Source organism: Lissotriton vulgaris, chromosome 12 (assembly GCF_964263255.1).
Source record: "Lissotriton vulgaris chromosome 12, aLisVul1.2, whole genome shotgun sequence".
Classification (NCBI taxonomy): Eukaryota; Metazoa; Chordata; class Amphibia; order Caudata; family Salamandridae; genus Lissotriton; species Lissotriton vulgaris.
This window is the reverse complement of record NC_141700.1, coordinates 659,077,148-659,095,789: the sequence shown is the minus strand read 5'-3', so window position 1 is coordinate 659,095,789 and position 18,642 is coordinate 659,077,148.

Sequence of the window (18,642 nt, the reverse complement as noted above, 5' to 3'; positions counted from 1 at the left end):
TTAGGGTTTAGGAATGAGTAGAGGTAAAGGGGGTACAGTTAACTTGAGGATCAGGGGGTGGGTGGAGGTAAAAGGAGGTGAGGATAACCTAAAGCTTCAGGGGTGGGTAGTCGTAAAGGGAGGTTACAGTGACTTGAAGGTTCAGGGGAGAGTCAAGGTAAAGGGAGGTGAGGGTGACGAGGGTTCAGGCAGGGCTTTAAGTGGGATGAAAAAACTGGAGGGTCTCTCAAAGGGGCGTGGCCAATGTAATTAAGGGCGTGGCTTAAAAACACGTAAGCTAAAAATCTGTGTTTAGCATAATGTGCCGCCCGACTTGTATTTTGCTGTTTTTGTCAGTGCATCTATGTTAGATCTGGGGTCTCTAGTTGGCAGAGGTAGGTACCACTGTCCAAATAGGGACCCTTGCTTCCAGTCAGGGTAAGGAGGAAACCCTTTGAGAGAACCGGTGCTCACCCTCTAGGTAGCTTGGCACGAGCAGTCAAGGCTAATCAGAAGGCAATGTGTAGAGTATTTGTACCAACACTCACAGTAACACAGTGAAAACACCACAAACTGACTCCACAACAGTTTAGGAAAATAAAGGTATTTAATCTAAACTACACAAGACCAAAATGACAAAAATCCAACATACACAGTTCAAGAATATGGTTTCAAAAGAGTTCTTAAGGTTGCAATAAAAAGTTCTTTAGGTTGCGATAAAAGAATCCACAGTTGCGGGAAAAGTTCCCAGTTGTGTCACGTTTCAGACACAGTACCTTTAGTTGCGACAAAGTTCCAAAAGCAGAAGCTGGTGCGGTGGAAAACAAGCGAAGAGTTGCTCCTGAGACCGTGGGGAGGCGATGAGACAGCCCCGCTGCAGCAGCGGGCGTGTTGCGATGAATCCGGTCTGTATGGGGAGGAAGGCCACTTGTATGGATTCCGGTGCGTAGGTTCCGTAGGAAGTTTGTTCTCGCAAAGGCACGATGCGACGATCTCGTAGGGGCTGCGACGATCTCCGGGGCGGCGATGCGCGATCCAGTGGCGATCTCTCTCTCGCAGCTCCTCGATGTGATGGTTCTGCGACGATGCTCGCAGTGACGTGATGCGGTCCGCAAGCAAGCGGTGCAGCGATCTCACCCATTGACGACAGGCTCTGCGTCGACACTCGCAGCGATGGTAGTCTTCCTGCACCGGTCTGGTGCATCCCGCAAACGAAGGATGCGACGGCTCTGGCAGCAGCAACAGGCGCTGTGACCATTTCGGCCTTCGTAGCAGCGGGAATTTTCTCGCACTGTCGGGGATGCGCTCCGCAGCGAGCGATGCTATAACTTTTCTGTAGCAAAGTCTTTAAATCTTGGTTTCCAGCTTCCTAGCACAGGTACAACTTCCAGAGGCACCACACATGGGCCACGCACTACAGGAAGGACAGAACTCTTTCAGTAGAGCTCAGGGGAAGCTGGGGGTGAAGTCCTTTAGTTCCTGGGACTTCAAAAACAGGGAGCCAGCTCTTCTCAGGCCCTTGGAGATTCCTTCAAGCAAGGGGACACAGCACAAAGTCCTTCCCCTCTCCATGGCAGCAAAGCAACAGCAGGGCAATCCAGCAGAGAAACAGAAGAACAATCTTCCTTCTTCAGTTTCAGCTTTCTCCTTGGCAGAGGTTCCTTCTTGATTCCAGGATGATCTAATTTTCTGTTGTCAGGGATCCTGTACTTATACCCCTAAAAGTCTTTGTTCTCTTTGTGCAAGTGGGCCCTGAGCCCGGTCTAAACCAGTTCTGGGTGTTTCTTGAGCACTTTGTTTTCCTGGCTTCTCCTTTCCTTTCAGAGTGAGGGGCAGGGTCGTCAGCCGCCCAGCAGGAGGTGGAGCCAGCATTGTGGACGGCAAGCACAGCCCTATTCAGGCCCAGGTGCTATCTCCTCCCACCACTCAAGTTGCAAATGCAGTCATTCAGCCTAGGACTGACTCAGCCAGCCTCCTGGGGAATCCCCAGCCCCTGTCACTCCCAAACCAGACAGTCAATACACAAACAGGCCAAGGCACACAGAAGGGTCAGACAAGAGAACAGCAACTTTCTAAAAGTGCTGTTCTCAAACACAGGATTTAAAAACAACCTTTCCTAAAAGATGTGTTATTAAATTCTGAGTTCAGGGATACTAGACTCTTATGTCCTATCTTGTTCCTATGGGAGGAAATGCTGGTAGCCACTGTAGCCAGCATACCCCATGTTAGCCTATGGAGCAAGATAGCCTTACAATAGTGAAAACCGAAAATGGCTGTAATTCACTACCAGAGCATGTCACCTGCACCAGTACATGCTCTACCTTTGACATACACTGTACCCTGGCCAGGGGGGTACATTTGGGCCTTCCATAGGGGTGACCAATGTGCACAAAAAGGGAAGGGTTAGGCCTGATCAGTGGGGACACTGACCAGGAGGACATGGCAGTTCACAGACTGCACACAGGCACTGCGGTGGCAGGCCTGAGACACCATTTTGGGCTACTCATGTGGGTTGCACAATCAGTGCTGCCGGCTCACTAGTAGCATTTGTCATCACCAGCCCTGGCACACTCAGTGCACTTTACTAGGGACTTCATTACTAGGGACTTCATGGTGATACAAATATGGCAATCATGTAGATCCAATCACAATAACAATTTACACAGAGAGCATATGCACTTTAGCACTTATCAGCAGTGGTAAAGTGCTCAGAGTCCTATTGCCAACAGCCACGGGTCAGGAAAAAATAAGGGAGGAAGAAGCAAAAAGTTTGGGGATGACACTCCAGGAAGGGCCAGTTCCAACAATCTAGATATATTATACAGCAAGTCACATTATACCTACAACAAGTCAGGACTATTGGCTTTATCAGAGGATGTTAGTTGCATGTGACACCACGACAATGTTGCTGCTCCTGAGTTTCAAAATAGAAGGGACATCCAGAGTGAAAATAGCTCTCTTTAAAGGATTTCCCTTCCCCTACTAGGCTTACCTGGCATGATGTCATGCCGTTACTGCTCCACTAGTGAGAAGTGAGCAGTGTGAGCAGCGCACATCGATGTGCCTGCTGTCACTGCAGTCGGAAAATAAATCGACAGCCTGTGCCAGGACACAAAACAGAGCCCGATAGAGACACGTTTTGAGGCCCCCTTTAAAAAACTGCCGGTGCTCAGACCCGGTGAGACCCGGACCACTTAAAGCCCTGGGTTCAGGACCTGTTAGAGGTGAGGCGAAGGTAACTTGAGGGTTCGGGTGCACAAAGATAAAGGGAGATAAGTGTGAATTGAGGGTTCAGGAGGTGGCTAGAGGTAAAGGGAGGTGATGGTGACTTGAGGGTACAGGGGTGAGGTGAGGAAGAGGGAGGTGTGGGTGATGTCAGGTCTCAGGAGTGGGTAGAGGTAAAGGGAGGTGAGGATGATTTGAGGACTCAGGGTGGTTAGAGCTAAAGAGAGGTAAATGTGACTTGAGGACTCGGGTGAGTAGAGGTAAAGGGGGTGACAGTAACTTGAGGGCTCAAGGGAGGAAAGTGGTAAAGGCAGGAGAGGATGACTTGAGCATGAGAGGTAGGTATATGTAACGGAAGGTGAGGGTGACCTGAGGGTTCAAGAGTGGACAGAGGTAAAAGGAGGTGAGGTATAGTTTATTTTTTCAAATGGTATGTTTTGGTCTGTTGTTCTATAGTATGTTATGGTGTGGTATGGCATGGCCTGTTATTGTATAGTATATTATGGTATGAGTGTGGTATGACGTGTTATTGAGGTGTACAACCTATGAACTGCTAACAGTATGCATACACATTCGTTTAGGCAAGCTCCAATTTCACCAGTTAGTTCAATTTAAAAGGTTGTATGACAGAACAATGAGTTCCACAACTCCGCATTTCTAAACAACGTGGTCTAAGTAACGACTGTGTCTTAACCACGCATTGCTTTACCACGCATGCCTTTACCACCAATTTCCGTGGTAAAGGCATGCATGATAAAGGGGTATGCGTGGCTAAGGTCACCACCCCCCTCTCCACCGCCATAGGGTACAAACTCCCCCCTCCCACCCTGAGGTGCAACTCCCACGCTGTGTCCTCCCCCTCCCCTAATTCCTAAGACCCTGTCCCTGAACCCTGTCCTTTAAACAGACCCAAGCCAGCCCTGGTCCAGCCTTAAAACCTGCCAGCCCTCCACTAAGCCCTAAAACTACCCTGACCACCCTTTCGCCTCCCATGCGGCCTAATTCCCTAACCCCTAATTTAAAAAACTACCCCAACACTCCCCAGCCCTAAAAACTACTCTGACCCCCAGCCCTGAAAACTACCCCTTACCCACTAGCCCTGAAAAGTAGCCCCACCCCCAGTTCTGAAAACTAGCCCCAATCGCCCCCAGCCCTGAAAACTACGAAAACTACTACAACACCCAGCCCTAAAAACTACCTCCAACCCCCACAGCCCTGAAGACTAGCCCAGATTTTCCCCAGCCCAGAAAACTACCCTGACCCACCCCAAGCCCAGAAATCTACACCGACCCACACCAAACCCAGAAATCTACACCCGACCCACACCCCAGAAAACTACCGACCCCCCATGCCACAAATCTATTCCCGACCAACCCCAAACCCCCAACCCCCAGCCCACAAAATAACCCCAACACCCTGCTGACAAAAGTACCTCGACCCTCCACCCACAAAACAATCCTTGACCCCCCCAGCCCCAGTTAAAACAAACCTGACCCACTCCCAGCCCACAAAACAACTCCGACCCCCCCTGCCTACAAAACAACCCCCCAGCCCCACTTACCTCACCACAATGTCTTCCTGCTTCTGTCAGTCTGCAAGCCCTACCGCGCATTGCCTTAACCATGCACTTGCGTGGTTAAGGTATATGCGTGGTTAAGGCATGCATAGTAGGGCTTGCCGATTCGGAACATCCATGGTTTAGACCGAAATGTTCCGACTGTTCCCCAATTTAAAAACATGTCATTTACGTTGGATTTCAAACTTGTGAAGGAAGGCGATATTACACAGAATAAGATTAAAGTAAGTATGAGTCATAAACAAATGCACCCTCACTGAATGCTCCAACATGTTATTTTATTAAAATGTAATCAATTTTGTTGTTATGTGGCTCAGTTATGACTTGCCAGAGAAAATCAGCTTACTGGAAAGTGAAGTTATGAAAAATCTGGAATGCTAACAATGAGCCAGGAGAGTCACTGGCCTATGACGAAAGAGAAAAACCGAACAGGCATAAAAGCCGCTACAAAATGAGATAGAGGGGGATAGGAGCTGAAAACCAATACAAAATCACACAAAAATAACCACAATCCAAGCACAAGCAGCATGGAAGAAAAATAATCAAGAAATCAATCAGTACTTGGTCAATGCTCCAAGAAAGAAAGAAAAACACGGAGAAAAAGTGAAGCCAATATTCACGTACGCGCTCATCAATGAAAATGAAGAAAATAAGAGTGACTGTTAGAAAGTGGGTTGGTGGTTGACTGGGATGTGAACCCTGGTCAAGCAGTAACCACAATCCTACTCAGGGCAAGGCACAAGTAAGCCCTAAATAAGCTGTGCTCAGCCCTCTGGTAGCTTGGCACAGAGTAGTCAGGCTTAATTTAGAAGGCAATGTGTAAAGGATTTGTGCAACACTTCAAACAGTAACACTGTGAAAACTCACCACAAATGGAGCCCACAACAGATTTAGAAAAACAGAGTAATCTTTATCAAATAGAACAATACCAAAACGACATAAATTCAATCAGTACAATCATAGTTAGAGAACAAAGTAAGTAAAAAATTGTGCTTAAAACAAAGCACTAACTAGGGAAACCTGGTCGCGCTGGACTGGGTCAAAGTCAAAAGTTCAGGCTGACCACGATGGAGCGTGGGTCAGATACAGTTCCTGGTTAGTCCTGCTGAGGTTTTACCTTCTAAAGTTCTGTGCAAGGTTCCCCTTCTTGTTAGAGAGGGTCGCGAAGAGCAAGGAAAGTTTCATGGGCGTCAGTGGTGGGAAGAGCAGGCCCGGTGTTGTGGAGGGGTGGCCTGGAGCTTCGTGCTGGTGGTCCCCTCAGAGTGTATATGCCGCTGTGTGAAGAGTCAAGCTGACGGCAGCGCCTGTGCTGATTTTTAGTGCAGTTTCAAGCCCGTTCAAGCTTGCTTAGAACTCTAAAGCTTAATTTAAAGAACTTGTGAGCCACACCAAGGTACCAGGACCTGAGAGTCACCACTTAGGGGCCAGGAACTTGCTGAAGTTGGGTCCAGGAGCTGTTGGGGTGCCTTTTGTGTCTCTGAAGCTCAGATCAGGAGGCCAACAGACCAGTCCTTTGAGCCATTCTGGCGTCCTGGCTTCAAGATGAGTTGCAGGTCCAGTTCTTCTTTTCCAGGCAAGAGGGCCGCAGGTCAGCACAACAGCACAAAAGGGCAGCAGTTCCTTTGGAGCAGCTGTCCAGCAGAGTGGCAGACCCGGTAGAAGCACAGCAGTTCTTCTTTCTGGCAAAGTATCCACAGGTCTAGAAGTAGACTGAAGTGGTGGTATCTGAGGTCCTCCTTTTATGCACAGTTTTGACTTTGAAGTGGGGAGAAGCTTCTGTAGGCATGCCTTTGAAGCGCACAGATGCCCTGCCTCCCCTGACCTGGCTCCAGACTAACTACAGGGGGTATGCAGCCCTTTGTGTGGAGACAGGACATAGCCTATTCAGGTGTAAGTGACACAGGGCCAAGTTCCTCCCTCCCATCTTGCCAGGGATGGTTCATTACCCACACCTACGTTTCCATTGTGTGCAGCTGTCTAGGAGGAATATGTAAGTGAAATTGGGCAATCCAATATACTCTTGTGGGCTTGGGAGATTACAGTAAACACAAAACATATAATTTCATATTTTATATGAGGAGTCTCATCATGACATCACAAATTAATTTAAGAAATGCATGTATAGCATTTACGAAGAGAAATAAATTCAATTGGTCAGGTGTATCACTGATTATTCAGTTTTTATCAAAAAGCACAAACCTAGGGGTTCGTAGAAACAAATTCTCACATACATTGATAACAGAAATTCAAATTGAACTAAGTGAAGATTAACAAGTCATCAATGTAAAAATACCCATCTTCACATTACAAAACTGTAGTCGGGACTATACACAGGGACTACTTTTCCCCAGATGAATTTAACAATCATTAAAGGGAAGATTGGGTTAGATGTTGACGTTTCATTCTCCATAGTAAAGTATTTGCGAGACCATCTTCAGGATACAAATGATTTGTGTGAATATCCACAACCCCTTGGTTAATGACTTGGAAATGAAAAAGACGTGAAAGTGGTCTCTTCAAATCAATTGGAAGTAGACTTAGGTTTGAACTATTGAAGCCTCTCGCTGAGGGCTTAGGCAATATTCATAAATAGTCTTATTAAACGTTTCAGCAGCTGTTTCTGTCGGTGGGCTCCTTCGGTATTCCACTGTGGTTAGAAGCCTAACTAGGAGGAATATATAACGGCCAACTGCCAACTACACCCAGTCATGTGACCAGAGACAGGCTGCAGGCACCAAATGGCTAAGGCAAGAAAATGCCAACTTTCTAAACATTGCATTTTCAGAATTGTAATTTAAAATATGGCTGGCATTCCTGGAGGATTTCAACGGCAGAGTAGTGTGGTGCGGTCCCCCCACTACGTCGGCCGAGTTAGGTCTATGGACCAACGCTGAGGGCAGTGTGGGGTTTGGCGCCATACTTGGAAACAAGTGGGTGGCACAACAGTGGCCGGCTTGGTGGGAAGAAAGCGGTTTGACAGCAAACATCAGCTTTTTGGAGCTATTTCGAATATGGGTTGCCTTAACAGTTTGGCCTGAATTTTTGTGTAATCAATCTGTGATCTTCTGGTCTGATAACATGACCTTAGTTGAATGTATCAATCAGCAGGCGGCACGGTGTAAGTTTATACTCCACCTCCTGAAAGAGATTGTGCTCATATGCATGAAGTTGAATGTACAGTTTAGGGCCAAACATGTCCCAGGAGTTTTGAATAACGCAGCTGACGCACTCTCTCGCTTTAAGATGCAGGTATTCAGAGAGCATCTATCAGCTGCAGAGGCAGCACCAGCACACTTCCCAACAACACTCTGTCAAATTGGTGCCCCCAGCTACAGAACCTTGTGGCAGCTAGCCTAGCCCCCAGGACCAGGACGGCTTACGAAGGGGCGTTTATGTCTTATTGCCCCTTTTTGGGTCAGGACTGCGAACACACCAAGATAGTGGACGATACGCTGTTGATTACCATACTTAAATCAAAAACTGACCAGGAGGCCCGGGGGGATAGTTTGGTACTTCACCGGGCTTGGGCTAATCCTTGCTGCCCAGTGTTCCATGTAGAGTCCTTGTCGAACGACGAGTAGGCGCAGCAGAGGGAGCATTGTTAATGCATGCAGACGGTACCCCATTGACAAGGTTCCAGTTCCAAAGAGTGTTGGCAATGGCAATTAGCAAAGCTGGTTTAAATCCTAAGGCTTTTGGGACGCATTCTTTCAGAATAGGAGCGGCCACTGAAGCAACAGCGAGAGGGCTGCATGCCAACAGTGTAAAGAGTATTTGGAGATGGTCTTCCAACTGTTATAAACGTTATGTGCGGCTGTACATGTTGTAAGGTAACGAATAAGGTACGCTGACACCTGTCCCGTTGTTTCTCGGTCCTATCACGCAGGACGGAAATTATTAACGGATCATCAACAGAAAGCATCCTCATCACGGCGGACTCAAGAACACAGGAAGGAGACACAAGTGGTATGGGTGGTTGGTCACTCGTACGTTAAACGCGCTAAACCTGTTTTCTTTTCAAGCGATTTTAGACAGAGGGCAGAACAGGGAGGTTTCAAGGTTTCCTTTCATGGGAGGGGGGGGGGGGTTTGCCTCAGCCAGTTTAGGGGGTTCTTTACAGAATTGCTCAACAGACACACCCCACCGCTCTCAGTGATTATCTTACACGTGGGTGGCAACGATTTGGTAAAACTGGGCAGGAGGGTGCTGATGGAAGAGATAATCTCAGTAGCGGGCTGGCTAGCAAAAATACACCCAGGCTACACCATATGTGGTTTCAGTTGATTCCTAGGCTGCAATGGAGGGGGGGGAATCTGTCAGGGCGTTGAATCACTCGGTAAAGAGGATCAACAACAAGATAGAGAAGTTATGTTATTTTGATCGCTTCAATTGCAGAATATTCCACATGGGTACATTTCTACTTACAGGATGGGGTCCACCTGACTAGGGAAGGCAACGAACTACTGACAAATAATATTTTGGCACGGCTGGGAGGTTTTTCTATGTAGACATGACCTTTCAGAGTAGGAGGTTTGGGGGGGCAGATAGTCGGTCAACTATGCTGGCCTGTGGCGGTAAGGTCATGATCGGTGAGCAGTCAATTTAAGGTCCTTAGGGGGCGTCACCATTCTTGAATGGGGTTGCCAGGGGGAGGGGCCAATGGTCTCTCCTAGAACTCCAGGGGCCGGATATCCGCTTGGTTGGATGAGTGCGGCGGAGGAAGTCACGCGTTCTTTGGGCTGGTTAGCCACCCCGCACGTACACTATGACGTCATTAAATGGGGCAGAGTGAAAGGGCCCCCTTTTGATTAATGGAGTTCATGGAACGTACAGGGTAACCGGAAGGGGGCGAAGTACTCCCCCTGTAAACGGGCCCTCTGCGCATGCGCACTCATACGTGAGGGCAAAGCTAGGTAATGAGGATCTGACACTGGTTAGCGACCTTGCCGTGGGCCCAAAAATGTTAGGTATGCAAAATTCATACGTAGGATGTTAGATTCGGTTAGGAAACACGCTGTATTAGACATTTGTTAAGGTTAGCCCTTTGATAGCTGTCTACATTGTAAATCTAATGTCAGAATTTTGCATAATCATGAGTGTGTAAATATTGTTTTTATTTCAACAATTTTTATTTGATTTCATGTTTTTAATAAATACGGCCGGGGGGTCGTGAGACCCCCTGCCTTCCAAAGAAAACTCCTCGCATGTCTAATTGTTTTAAGGGTTGATGATGGCGGTGTACAAGACAGGGAGGGGGTGGTCGGTAGTCCCAGATCATACTGGTACCTTCCCTCTGGGGCACTTGTAATCATGGGGTAAGAATTCTGTTTCCCCTCTTTAGATGGCCAGTTTGTGCGCCTGGAAATTGGGGAGTGGCCACATGCAGCGCCTCCACAGTAGTGGGGCGAGGGCGAGGCGGGGTGGGGTGGGGTTAGGGTAAGGTGACATACAACGGGATACGTAAATTTTATTAAAAAAATAAAACCACTTACCTTGTGCTCGCCGCATCGCCAACTCAGCAAGGTAATCTGTTTTATTATTTTTTTTATTAGGGCTCGGCCTACATCCCACGAAGTGGGTGTGGCTTAAGATTCCTTTTCTGAGGACTTCGAAAATCTAACCTATGAATTCCAGAGAAGCGCGTGAATTTTGGTCGTTATTTATGGCAGCTGCATGGCAATTGGCCCTCGCATGGCTGTGTTTTTACAAGCCAGCACACAATAGGACATAGGCTGTAGAGTTGCTCCGCTTCCTGCATATTCCATGCGGACACGCGCAGCAGAGGGCATATATCTTCAATTACCAGCTGTCAGGGCCCGCGGTAATTGAAGACAGATGCCGGGCGCGCGTGCACCATTCTTTTCAGTGTGCTCTCGTGGCCAGGCCCCCTCGCAGCGCAGACGTGCCTCCACGAACCGTCCCGCTCTTCGCCGTGCATTTTTCAGATGCCTCCGGCTACTCTCTGCTCTTCGGTCGCAGTGGCCACATCGCCCCAAGAAAGGAGTGCGTTCTTTCGCTTCTATGGTGTCAGAAACTTGGCTAGCAGGGGCAGCAACGTGTGCTGTACACACCAACGTGTCGGTATCAAAACTGAACAAACCTCTCTTGAGTAACGTGCTGCGAGGCGGTGGAAACTCTGACAAGGAGCGTGATGGACTTTTGGAAATATTTACAATCTCTGAATGAATGCCTGCATGCCTGGCCGCCTGTGCGGGAGTGTGCCAAGGGCAGACGGGGCCCACACACTTCAGTGGCTCCTCAAAGTCTGGCCCCCTGTAGCCTTGTGGCATTTGCACCTTGTCTACCCCCTCCCCCCCTCTGTCACACTTCCTGTCACTCTACTCTCCTCGCAGCTTCTCCTGTTTCTCTCCCACTGTAAAACCCTCCTTTCTACCTCCCTCGCATGCGTTTCTACCTCGCCACCCCTGGCACGTTGCAGTTTCATGTGTTTCTCTCCAGTACCTCGCATTGTGTCACATGTTTCTCACCAATCTGCTTCACGTTTCCGCTTCTCTCGTCTTTCTCTCCTCTCCCCCTAAAGGTTTCCCCTCCCTCTGTTTCTGTAACCTCGTCTCCTGTTTCTCTCTTCTCCAATCTTGCAATGATTTCTCTCTCTTAAGCATCTCCCTTCGGGTTCTCTCTCCTCTCGACCATCTGTTTCTCTCTCCCCTTTTCTCTCTCCTTTCCGCTTCTCGTTGGTCAATGATTCAATACACCCCGTTCCTCTTTCACACACAGGATTGTCTCTAGCTTTAGCTGCGTTCCTTTGTTTCTTGTGTGACCCCTCTTGCACTCTCGGGCCCTGCCGTTCACTTCCCTCCCCCCGCCAGTGTTTTCCCATAACTTCTCACCAGCAATGCTTCTCACCCCTTATCCTCTTGGGTCTCTGCTTCTGTTCTCACGCTCCCTTCTCCACTATCCCATGGATCTGACACCCCCCCCTTACTCCATACGTCAGCCTCCCCCTGCACACACACACAGCTATGCAGTTTCAACCTTGCACCCGCGAGATTCCCCTGCAGCCGACCCTGATATCCCAGGCCAGAACATTCTTCTACCCTAGCCCCTTTTTGTTTTTCCTCTTCTTTAGGGGTCCACACCTCTCTCACGTGCTTTTCACCCTCACTCCTCCCCCCTCCCCAATTCTCTACCTATCTCCACTCTCTTCCCTGCCCGCTGTCTCGTTCTCTCTCTGTTTCCACTCACAGACGGGTCTCTGCAGTCCCCCCGTGTTCCCTAACACTCTCCAGATGCGCTCTGCTGCTCGCCACCCTATCTGGGAGTTGTTCTTGGCAGCGGCGGCTGAAGCTGAATTGCAGGAATACTTTCCTTTATTTAGGAGCAGCCAGGGGTTGGGAGCGCAGCTTCTCACATCTGGAACTCCTTGGCACCCATTTGGACACAATGTGTTGCCCATATATATATATATATATTATATTTTGGAAAATCTTTTAACTCTTTATCGGCCGCGGGCTACGAACGTGAAGCCAAGAGCCACGTGTCCGGGTGGGCGCGGGTCAGGTCTCCTAGTGTCTCGTCGTATTGTTGGCCCATCCACTTCCTACCACATTCGCAGAATCATTAACCTGTTTGTGGGGGGCTGTTAATGATTTTACTTGGGCTCGGTGTGTGTTTTTTCCCCCTCGGTGTATGCCTGCAGCGGTGCCTAAATCTTGCATGCAGTCAAAAGATATGTGGCCTAGCGGTGCAGTTTACTAAGATGGCTGCCTCCCCTCCAGCAGTTGTCATACAGTGATATGTCATGTTCGCGTTTTGGAGTAGTGCAGCGTTCACTGACCAGTCTCTTGTTTAGGGCTCGTGCAGAGTGAGTGCGAGAGCGACAGTGAGTGCAGAGTAGAGTGAGTGCGAGTGACAGTGAGTGCGAGAGCGACAGTGAGTGCAGAGTAGAGTGAGTGTGAGTGACAGTGAGTGCAGAGTGAGTGCCAGAGTGACAGTGAGTGCAGAGTGACGGTGAGTGCAGAGTGAGTGCAGAGTGGCAGTGAGTGCAGAGTGACTGTGAGTGCAGAGGGAGTGCGAGAGCGACAGTGAGTGCAGAGTGAGTGCGAGAGCGACAGTGAGTGCAGAGTGAGTGCGAGAGTGACAGTGAGTGCAGAGTGAGTGTGAGAGTGACAGTGAGTGCAGAGTGACTGCGAGAGTGACAGTGAGTGCAGAGTGACTGCGAGAGTGACCGTGAGTGCAGAGTGACTGTGAGTGCAGAGTGAGTGCAGAGTGAGTGCGAGAGTGACAGTGAGTGCAGAGTCACTGCGAGAGTGACAGTGAGTGCAGAGTCACTGCGAGAGTGACAGTGAGTGCAGAGTGAGTGCCAGAGTGAGTGCCAGAGTGACAGTGAGTGCAGAGTGAGTGCAGAGTGACAGTGAGTGCAGAGTGAGTGCCAGAGTGGCTGTGAGTGCCAGAGTGACTGTGAGTGCAGAGTGAGTGCGAGAGTGACTGTGAGTGCACAGTGAGTGCAGAGTGCCGTGAGTGCAGAGTCACTGTGAGAGTGACAGTGAGTGCAGAGTGAGTGCGAGGGTGACAGTGAGTGCAGAGTGAGTGCAGAGTGACAGTGAGTGCAGAGTCACTGCGAGAGTGACAGTGAGTGCAGAGTGAGTGCGAGAGTGACAGTGAGTGCAGAGTGAGTGCGAGAGTGACCGTGAGTGCAGAGTGAGTGCGAGAGTAACTGAGAGTGACAATGAGTGCAGAGTGAGTGCAAGAGTGACAGTGAGTGCAGAGTGAGTGCGAGAGTGACTGTGAGTGCAGAGTGAGTGCCAGAGTGACTGTGAGTGCAGAGTGACAGTGAGTGCAGAGTGAGTGCAGAGTGACAGTGAGTGCAGAGTGAGTGCAGAGTGACAGTGAGTGCAGAGTGACAGTGAGTGCAGAGTGACAGTGAGTGCAGAGTGAGTGCGAGAGTGACTGTGAGTACAGAGTGAGTGCCAGAGTGACTGTGAGTGCAGAGTGAGTGCAGAGTGACTGTGAGTGCAGAGTAAGTGCAGAGTGAGTGCGAGAGTGACTGTGAGTGCAGAGTGAGTGCGAGAGTGAGTGCAGAGTGAGTGAGAGAGTGACAGTGAGTGCAGAGTGACTGCGAGAGTGAAAGTGAGTGCAGAGTGACTGAGTGCAGAGTGAGTGCAGAGTGAGTGCGAGAGTGACTGTGAGTGCGAGAGTGACTGTGAGTGCAGAGTGAGTGCAGAGTGCAGAGTGAGTGCAGAGTGAGTGCAGAGTGCAGAGTGAGTGCAGAGTGAGTGCGAGAGTGACAGTGAGTGCAGAGTGAGAGTGAGTGCAGAGTGAGAGTGAGTGCAGAGTGACAGTGAGTGCAGAGTGAGAGTGAGTGCAGAGTGAGAGTGAGTGCAGTGCACAGTGAGAGTGAGAGTGAGTGCAGAGTGAGAGTGAGTGCAGAGTGAGAGTGAGTGCAGAGAGAGCAGGGTATGCTTGTGCGCTTACACGGTGCACTGACACACAGGAGCTAAAACAAAGAACAGCTGAACACATGTCTTGGGAGCTTCATGGAGGCAGCCGGCCCTCTGTGAGGGGAGCAGAAAGGAGGGGATGCCCCAACCAATCAAGCGCAACTACTCACAACCTACAGTACGATTACAACACAGGCCAAAGGGCAGAGCTAGGTCTTTTCGCATTATGTAGGGTGAGCAGTGTGTGAGCGTGCAGGGTGAACAGTGTGTGAGCGTGCAGGCTGAGCAGTGTGTGAGCATGCAGGGTGAACAGTGTGTGGGTATGCAGGGTGAGCAGTGTGTGAGCGTGCAGGGTTAACAGTGTGTGAGTGTGTAGGGTGAGCATTGTGAGTGTTTACGGTGAGCATTGTGAGTGTGTAGAGTGAGCATTGTGAGTGTGTAGGGTGAGCAGTGTGTGAGTGTGTAGTGTGTGAGTGTGTAGAGTGAGCAGTGTGTGAGTGTGCAGGGTGAGCAGTGTGTGAGTGTGCAGTTTGAGCAGTGTGTGCAGGGTGAGCAGTGTGAGAGTGTGCAGTGAACAGTGTGAGTGTGTAGGGTGAACAGTGTGTGAGTGTGCAGGGTGAACATTGGGTGAGTGTGTAGGGTGAACAGTGTGTGAGTGTGCAGGGTACGAAAACTCGAAGTAAGTCCACCACACACACACACACACATAAGACCCCACACATAAGACCACACACATAAGACCCCACACATAAGACCCCAAACATAAGACCCCACACACTCACCACCACACACTCTGTGCAAACTTACACACACTCACCACCACACACTCACAACTACACATGCAAGCACACACACACACAACCACACCGTCAGTGCAAACTTTCACCAGACACAGACACCATAAGTCGTCTGTGCAGACTTCCACCAGGCACACACCACCAGCCGTCAGTGCACGCTTTCACCAGGCACACACACCACCAGCCAACAGTGCACGCTTTCACCAGGCACACACACCACCAGCCGTCAGTGCACACTTTCACCAGGCACACAAACCACCAGCCGTCAGTGGATGCTTTTACCAGGTACACACACCACCAGCCGTCAGTGCACGCTTCCACCAGGCACACACTCCTCCAGTCGGCAGTGCATGCTTCCACCAGGCACACACACCACCAGCCATCAGTGCACACATCAATTGTTAACACATTCACAATTAACTATTGTAGCAATCGCAGTATGGTGCACTTCACTTTTAAACATATTCATCTAAAGTGCAGCATGCCACTATTGCTACAATTCCAATCCAACCCACATAATTCCACTACACACCACATGCATACACTCCATAACACATGGCTAAAAGATTTTGCCATTTACAATGCCATTAGCTCAAACTCAAATAAATCAGAGACCTATTGCATTTCCAATGCTTGTTACATTTTACTTCTCCCATCCTATGTCGACTTACCCAAACCCCACCCGCCCTACCGCTCTTACCTGTCCCGGCCGCCACTTCACCTCACAGGCAATGCTTACGACTATCAGACGTAAGCACAGGCTCATTACGAGCAGCGTAGTTTGTGCATGAGTTAGACAGAAATCTACATGAATACCCAAATAGTTGTAAACGACACCCATCCACAAAGGCGCTTCACATATGAAAACCCTTACGTATGTTAAATTCTGCGGTGGAATGTAAATGGGCTGTGTCCATTTAGCACTATTTTTGATATTTGCAGATTAGAGACTAGAGCAGCAGGATTTTCCCATATATTTTACACATAGATATGTTATTTTTTTTGGTTGCTGCTTATGTAACGAAGTGAGCAAATTTACCTTGCATCAAACTTACCCCATCTCTCACAGTGGAATGTGGATCAAAATGAGTTTACTTTTGCTGCCACAACTCATGCAGAAAAAGTATTGAAAATAGGCTCCCTGCTGCATTTGGTCCTATACACTATTGTGTGTGAGGTGTCATCTTCTGCATCCAAAACAGATGTTGGATTTGCCATTATACACATTAAAAAGTGCGTATACAACCGTGCTGCTGTTGCCTTAGTCCTGTCACTTCATAGCACTGTAGTTTATAGATTTTATGATCAACCAATGGTGTTCATTTTTTCGACATCGTAAAGAAGGAAGGCCGCACAATGATTCGCACGAACCCATACAGGTTGCGAACACATTTCTGAGAAAGAAAGAAACCGAAAAGTAGGGAGTTCACCTGTCAAATAGAAAGGCTATGGTCTCAGAAGAAAGAAGGCATATTTCAAACAAAGATGCCACAGAATGATATATAGAAATGTCCTGATTTGTGAACAATGGAGATCGAAAGGACACCCAACCCAGGGGCAAAAGGCACATCTTTGGGGAGTCCATTTTTGCTGCAGCAAGAATAGCCTTGAGCACAGTGCACAGCTGTTTTTACACGCTTATGGGATGTCTCAAACGATAGTCTATCATAGGAGACCCTAAGCCTCCCACTCCAGGCCTTGTAGTACTAATCCATTTTTAACATTCAAATCGACTTGCCAGCATATTTATGACCCTTTTCTTTCAATAGTATTGTATAGCGCTTGCTTTCGTAGTCTTGGTACTTCTTGACACTGTGAAGAACATACATCTCTGATGCTCACTGTGTCGATCTCTGAAGAATAAAATGCTGCGTTGATCAGTTAGAAATGCTCAAACGTGAATTCAATCATGATGCATCAATAGCTCTGCAGCAGGTGCTCTAAACCACAGAGCTACATAGATGGCCACGCTCATTTGAAGATTTTGGGGGGGCGGGGGTAAAATAATTACGGGATCCAGTAAGTACGCTGGACTGTTGACATCTATTTATGTAACCCTGCAAGTCATGGGGTTACCACTGAAGTAGACACACATGTTATGGATCAATCAACATATGCTCCTCTAGGGTTTAATCCCACAACTAAATTTCAGGAGTTCCTGCAGTCCATTTTTGGAGAAAGCATGTAAGGATGGCGTCATCACAAAGAAAAAAAAAATATTCTGACAGTAACCTCTCCTAGAACACCAACAATTTACATGCTCCCCAAAGTTCATAAAAATTTGTTACATCCACCTCTTCGCCCCATTGTCAACACCAGAGAGAGTATACATGAACCTATAGGACAGTTTTTAGACTTGCATTTAAAAGATTTTGTAATCAAAGCTACATCGTACATAAAGGACACTACGGATTTTTTGAAAAAAATGGCTCAAATTACGCTCCTGGAAGGTCAAGAAGTATGGCTATGCACCATAGACGTGAAAACCCTCTATACGTCTATTCCACACGACTTAGGCATTGAAGCAGTAGAATCTATGCTATTACAATCTGACATCGATCATGACTTTTAAGTGTTTTTGATACAATTATTGAATTTTTCATTATACCAGAGTTACTTTAAATGGAAAGAAGAGTACTATTTACAACCCAGTGGCACTACAATGGGGAATTGTATGGCTCCCAGTTATGCAAATATTTTTATGAGTAACTTTGAGACCAACCACATACTGAATGGAGAACAGTGGAAAAAATATGCATGGATTTATCTACGATTTATCGATGATATTTTGGTACTATGGCAGGGTCCTTAGGATGTTTTGATACAAGAGTTGGATGATCTTAATAAAATCAATGATCGGATACAATTTACATATCAGGCTGATAAAACAACGATAGCTTATCTGGATGTTCTATTGAAAATTGAACAGAATGAAATCACCACCACATTGTACAAGAAGGCCACGGATCGCAACAATTTGCTACACTATCGAAGCTTCCACCAATCATCCTTGAAAAATAACCTTCCTATTTCACAAATATATAGGACCAAAAGGATTATTTCAGATTCAGCAGAATTAAACAGACAAGTCAAGATGATGTTGGAAAGATTCCATGACCGAGGGTACCCTCCTGAAATTCTACAAAAAGCAGAAGTCAAATGTGCTACTAAAATGCGGAGTGATCTCCTACAACCTGCTCATAAAGTGGAATCCAAAAGGATGGTTGTGGTCTCAAAATATTCTACAAAGAGTCATGTGTACAAAAAAACAATATTGAAACATTGGCAGATTCTGGCGAGTGAGCCAGAATTCAAAGGTATTTTTGAAGAGAATCCTAGATTTGCTTTTACCAGAAGCAGAAACATCCTAGATATTCTAAAGAATCCAAACATGATTGAACCTATTATCCAATATAAAGGCACACAGCCTTGTTTGAACTGCAACAATTGTAATGCCATTATCAAAGGAACACAAATAAATCACCCACGGAGTGGGAAAGCCATAGATCTGAAAGTGACAGCCACTTGTGACTCCAAAAACTTAGTCTATTTGTTGAAGTGCCCATGTGGCTTAGTCTATGTTGGGAAAACTACTAGAAAGATCAAAACCAGACTATTCGAACATAAGAGCAGCATCAGAAGGAATGACGAAAAATCATCAGTG